We start from the raw sequence: 6,253 nt of genomic DNA on the forward strand, positions 1-6,253 counted from the left end.
TGCACCCATTGGGTGCTCGGGGTTCGGGATGTGTCAACACCCAACAACACACGGGTACATCGCGCACCTTAGAAATCCAAAGAACGAAGCGTGAGCCAGCGCCTTGCGCGCTTGGGTCACCGAAAGGAAAAAACAAAACAAAATCATGACTCTCGGCAACGAATATCTCGGCTCTCGCCATGATGAAGAATGTAGCGAAATGTGATACTTAGTGTGAATTGCAGAATCCCGTGAATCATCAAGTCTTTGAAAACAAGTTGCGCCCGAGGCCTCGGCCAAGGGCACGTCTACTTGGGCGTCGCACTACAAAATTTTACCCTCCCCGACGAGGAGCAGAGATGGCCGTCCGTGTCTGCAAGTGGCTCGCAAAGGGCGGTGTTGGTTTGCGCCGATCGAACGATTCCTCGCGAGGAACTTTATTCTGGGCTCAGCGGCCCGCCACAGTGCGGGCATTGCTGCATCTCTACCGCGTCCCCAAGTCAGGCGTGAGTACCCGCTGAGTTTAAGCATATCAATAAGCAGAGGAAAAGAAACTTACCAGGATTCCCCTAGTAACGGCGAGCGAACCGGGAAGAGCCCAGCATGAAAATTGACGGCCGCGCTTGTCGAATTATAGTCTGTAGAAGCGTCCTCAGCGACGGACCAGGCCCAAGTCCCCTGGAAGGGGGCGCCGGAGAGGGTGAGAGCCCCGTCAGGCCCGGACCCTGTCACACCACGAGGCGCTGTCGGCGAGTCAGGTTGTTTGGGAATGCAGCCCTAATCGGGTGGTAAATTCTGTCCAAGGCTAAATACGGGCGAGAGACCGATAGCGAACAAGTACCGTGAGGGAAAGATGAAAAGGACTTTGAAAAGAGAGTTAAAGAGTGCTTGAAATTGCCGGGAGGGAAATGGATGGAGGCCGGCGATGTGCCCCGGTCGGATGCAGAACGGTGTGAGCCGGTCCGCCGCTCGGTTCGGGGGACGTGCTAGCGCAGGCTGTCGCGGTGGCACAAGCGCAACCTTCTGGTCACACAAATACTTCCGTCACGGCGGTCGAGGAGCGAAGCACGCACCTTTACGGCGGGCTCTCAGGCACCTGTGCGCTCGTGGCGCTAGCCAGCAGGCTTTCCATCCGACCCGTCTTGAAACACGGACCAAGGAGTCCAAGGAATCACGAGCTCCAAGTGGGCCATTTTTGGTAAGCAGAATTGGCGATGCGGGATGAACCGAAAGCCGAGTTACGGTGCCAAATTGTGCGCTAACCCAGATCCCACAAAGGGTGTTGGTTGATTAAGAGAGCAGGACGGTGGTCATGGAAGTCGAAATCCGCTAAGGAGTGTGTAACAACTCACCTGCCGAATCAACTAGCCCCAAAAATGGATGGCGCTGAAGCGCGCAACCTATACTCGGCCGTCGGGGCAAGTGCCAGGCTCCGATGAGTAGAAGGATGCGGGGGTTGTTGCAAAACCTTGGGCGTGAGCCTGGGTGGACCGGCCCCTGGTGCAGATCTTGGCCGGGCCACCGGGGTGAGTCGGCTTGGCGGGGTGACTTGATGAAAGGACTTAAACAGTCGACTTGGTCGGGTGACTTGATGAACGAACTTAGAGGGTCGACTTTGCGGGGTGACTTGATGAACAGACCTAAAGAGTTGACTTGGAATATTTTTCCGCCCTCACAAAAATTGCAAACCCGACCCACATGGAAAACTTTTTTGCACTTGCGGAAATCACAAAACCCCACCCGCGGGGAATTTGGCACTCGGGAGATTTTTCCACCCTTCCGAAAATCGCAAACCCCACCAGCTCGGAATTTGGGACTCGGGAGATTTTTTTCCCCCTCGTGGAAATTCTACAAAACCCCACTCGCCCGAAATTTAGCACTCGGGAGATTTTTCTGCCCTGGCTCACGCCAAGTCGGCTCTCTAATACCACTCGCCAATTTGCCCCACCAACTCGCCCCATTAGGCCCACTCACCACATCACCCCGTTAGGCCCACTCTCACCAAGTGGACTCTTTAAGTCTGCTCATAAAGTCGAGCCACCACGTACTCTCACCAAGTCAACTCTTTAAGTCCTTTCATCGAGTCACCCAACCAAGTACTCTCACCAAGTCAACTCTTTAGGTCCATTCATCAAGTCACCCCGCAAAGTCGACCCTCTAAGTTCGTTCATCGAATCACCCGACCAAGTCGACTATTTAAGTCCTTTCATCAAGTCACCCCGCCAAGCCGACTCTTTAAGTCTGTTCATCAAGTCACCAGAACAACTACTCTCACCAAGTTGACTCTATAAGTCCGTTCATCAAGTCGGCCCACCAAGTACTCCCACCAAGTCGACTCTTTAAGTCCGTTCATCAGTTCACCCCGCCAAGTACTCTCACCAAGTCAACTCTTTAGGTCCGTTCATCAAGTCACCCCGCCAAGTCGACCCTTTAAGTCCGTTCATCAAGTCGCCCCGCCGAGTTGCTTCTCTAAGCCCACTCACCATGTCAGCTCACCAAGTCGGTTGTTCAAGTAGGTTGCCAAGTCAACTCTTTAAGTTCGCTCGCCAGGTCAGCCCGCCCAAGTCGCCTCTTTAAGTTTGTTCGCCAGGTCGGCCCGCCCAAGTCGCATCAGCGGGCTAACTCACCGAGTCACCTCACAAAGTTGACTCTTTAAGTGCGCTCACCAAGTCAGCTCACCAAGTCGACTCACCATCTCGCCTCGATAAGTTGGCTTGCCGAGTTACCCCACCAAGTCATCGCCTCTTTAAGCCTGCTCACCGTGTCAGCTCGTCAGGTCAGCTCACCAAATCGACTAATCAAGTAGGCCCACCAAGTCGCCTCAAGGATAGCTCCTCACCATGAGTCGCCTCACCATGTTGACTCAATGAGTCGCCTCACCATGTTGACTCTTTGAGCCCGCTCACCGGGTCGCCTCACCAAGTCGACTCGAGTACGTTTCCAAGTCCACTCTTTAAGTTCGCTCGCCGGGTTGACTCGCCAAGTAAGCTCACCATGTCATCTCAATGAACCAACTCGCCGAGTCACCTCACCACGTCGGCTCTCTAATACCACTCGCCAAGTCACCCCACCAACTCACCCCGTTAGGCCCACTCACCACATCGCCCCGTTAGGCCCACTCTCACCAAGTGGACTCTTTAAGTCTGCTCATAAAGTCGAGCCACCAAGTACTCTCACCAAGTTGGCTCTTTAAGTCCTTTCATCGAGTCACCCCACCAAGTACTCTCACCAAGTCAACTCTTTAGGTCCGTTCATAGAGTCACCCCACCAAGTCGACCCTTCAAGTGCGTTCATCAAGTCACCCCACCAAGTCGACTCTTTAAGTTCATTCATCAAGTCACCCCGCCAGGTCAGCCCACAAATTACTCTCACCAAGTCGACTCTTTAAGTTCGTTCATCAAGTCACCCCGCCAGGTCGGCCCACCAAGTGGACTCTTTAAGTTCGTTCATGAAGTCACCCCGCCAGGTCGGCCCACCAACTACTCTCACCAAGTCGACTCTTTAAGTTTGCTCACCAAGTCACCCCGCCAGGTTGGCCCACCAAGTACTCTCACCAGGTCGACTCTTTAGGTTTGTTCATCAGGGCACCCCACTGAGTACTCTCACCAAGTCGACTCTTTAAGTTCGTTCATCAAGTCGCCCCGCCAGGTCGGCCCACCAAGTACTCTCACCAAGTCGACCCTTTAAGTTCGGTCATCAACTCACCCCGCCAGGTCGGCCCACCAAGTACTCTCACAAAGTCGACTCTTTAGGTTCGTTCAACAATTCACCCCGCCAGCTCGGCCCACCAAGTTCTCTCACCAGGTCGACTCTTTAAGTTCGTTCATCAAGTCACCCTGCCAGTTCGACCCACCAAGTACTCTAACAAAGTTGACTCTCTTTGTTCGTTCATCAAGTCACCCTGCCAGGTCAGCCCAGCAAGTACTCTCACCAAGTCACCCCGCTACTTCGACCCACCAAGTCGACTCTTTAAGTTCGTTCATCAAGTCACCCAGCCAAGTCGGCCCACCAAGTCGACTCTTTAAGTCCGTTCATCAAGTCACGTGACCAGGTCAGCCCACCGAGTACTCTCACCAAGTCGACTCTTTAAGTTTGTTCATCAAGTCACCTGGCATGGTCGGCCCACCAAGTACTCTCACCAAGTCGACTCTCTAAGTCCGTTCATCAAGTCACCCCGCCAGATCGGCCCACCAAGTTGAATCTTTAAGTCCGTTCATCAAGTCACCCCACCAAGTACTCTAACCAAGTCGATTCTTCAAGTGCGTTCATCAAGTCACCCGACCAACTACTCTCACCAAGTCGACTCTTTTACTATGTTCATCAAGTCACCCCACCAAGCACTCTCACCAGGTCAACTCTTTAGGTCCGTTCATAAAGTCACCCCACCAAGTTGACCCTTCAAGTGCGTTCATCAAGTCACCCCACCAAGTACTCTCACCAATTCGACTCTTTAAGTCTTTTCATCAAGTCACCACACCAAGTACTCTCACCAAGTCAACTCTTTAGGACCGTTCATCAAGTCACCTCGCCAAGTCGACCCTTGAAGTCCGTTCATCAAGTCACCCCACCAAGTCGACTCTTTAAGTCAGTTCACGAAGTCACCCAACCAGGTCGGCCCACCAAGGACTCTCAGCAAGTCGACTCTCTAAGTCTATTCATCAGGTCACCCCACCGAGTACTCTCACCAAGTCAATTCTTTAGGTCCGTTCATCAAGTCACCCCGCAAAGTCAACCCTCTAAGTTCGTTCATCGAGTCACCCGACCAAGTCGACTGTTTAAGTACTTTCATCAAGTCACCCCGCCAAGCCGACTCTTTAAGTCCGTTCATCAAGTCACCAGAACAACTACTCTCACCAAGTCGACTTTATAAGTCCGTTCATCAGTTCAGCCCACCAAGTACTCCCACCAAGTTGACTCTTTAAGTCCGTTCATCAGTTCACCCCGCCAAGTACTCTCACCAAGTCAACTCTTTAGGTTCGTTCATCAAGTCACCCTGCCAAGTCAACCCTTTAAGTCCATTCATCAAGTCGCCCCGCCGAGTTGCTTCTCTAATCCCACTCACCATATCCGCTCACCAAGTTGGTTGTTCAAGTACGTTGCCAAGTCAACTCTTTAAGTTTGCTTGCCAGGTCAGCCTGCCCAAGTTGCCTCTTTAAGTTCGTTCACCAGGTCGGCCCGCCCAAGTCGCATCAGCGGGCTAACTCGCCGAGTAACCTCACGAAGTTGACTCTTTAAGTGCACTCACCAAGTCAGCTCACCAAGTCGACTCACCATCTCGCCTCGATAAGTTGGCTTGCCGAGTTACCCCACCAAGTCGTCGCCTCTTTAAGCCCGCTCACCGTGTTAGCTCGTCAGGTCGGCTCACCAAGTCGACTAATCAAGTAGGCCCACCAAGTCGCCTCAAGGATAGCTCCTCACCATGAGTCGCCTCACCATGTTGACTCAATGAGTCGCCTCACCATGGTGACTCTTTGAGCCCGCTCGCCGGGTCGACTCGCCAAGTTAGCTCACCATGTCATCTCAATGAACCAACTCGCCGAGTCGCCTCACCACATCGGCTCTCTAATACCACTTGCCAAGTCGCCCCACCAACTGACCCCGTTAGGCCCACTCACCACATCGCCCCATTAGGCCCACTCTCACCAAGTGGACTCTTTAAGTCTGCTCATAAAGTCGAGCCACCAAGTACTCTCACCAAGTCGACTCTTTAAGTCCTTTCATCGAGTCACCCAACCAAGTACTCTGACCAAGTCAACTCTTTAGGTCTATTCATCAAGTCACCCCACAAAGTCGACCCTCTAAGTTCGTTCATCGAGTCACCCGACCAAGTCGACTGTTTAAGTCCTTTCATCAAGTCACCCCGCCAAGCTGACTCTTTAAGTCTGTTCATCAAGTCACCAGAACAACTACTCTCACCAAGTCGACTCTATAAGTCCGTTCATCAAGTCGGCCCACCAAGTACTCCCACTAAGTTGACTCTTTAAGTCCATTCATCAGTTCACTCCGCCAAGTACTCTCACCAAGTCAACTCTTTAGGTCCGTTCATCAAGTCACCCCGCCAAGTCGACCCTTTAAGTCCGTTCATCAAGTCACCCCGCCGAGTTGCTTCTCTAAGCCCACTCACCATGTCAGCTCACCAAGTCGGTTGTTCAAGTACGTTGCCAAGTCAACTCTTTAAGTTCGCTCGACAGGTCAGCCCGCCCAAGTCACCTCTTTAAGTTTGTTCGCCAGGTCGGCCCGCCCAAGTCGCATCAGCGGGCTAACTCGCTGAGTC

General features: G+C 52.8%; 1 non-coding gene and 1 pseudogene across 1 annotated transcript; both read left to right on the forward strand.

The window, feature by feature from the left end:
* The first annotated feature begins 147 nt into the window (after window positions 1-147).
* On the forward strand, window positions 148-301 carry LOC149548819 (5.8S ribosomal RNA). Its single transcript, XR_016354993.1, has one exon. It is a non-coding gene; the product is annotated as a 5.8S ribosomal RNA (ribosomal RNA).
* Window positions 302-469: 168 nt separating this feature from the next.
* LOC149548820 (25S ribosomal RNA) lies at window positions 470-1,511 on the forward strand (annotated as a pseudogene).
* The last annotated feature ends 4,742 nt before the right edge of the window (window positions 1,512-6,253 follow it).

This window comes from Cupressus sempervirens, chromosome 7, assembly GCF_028749045.1.
Source record: "Cupressus sempervirens isolate cs-2001-9-10 chromosome 7, ASM2874904v1, whole genome shotgun sequence".
NCBI lineage: Eukaryota > Viridiplantae > Streptophyta > Pinopsida > Cupressales > Cupressaceae > Cupressus > Cupressus sempervirens.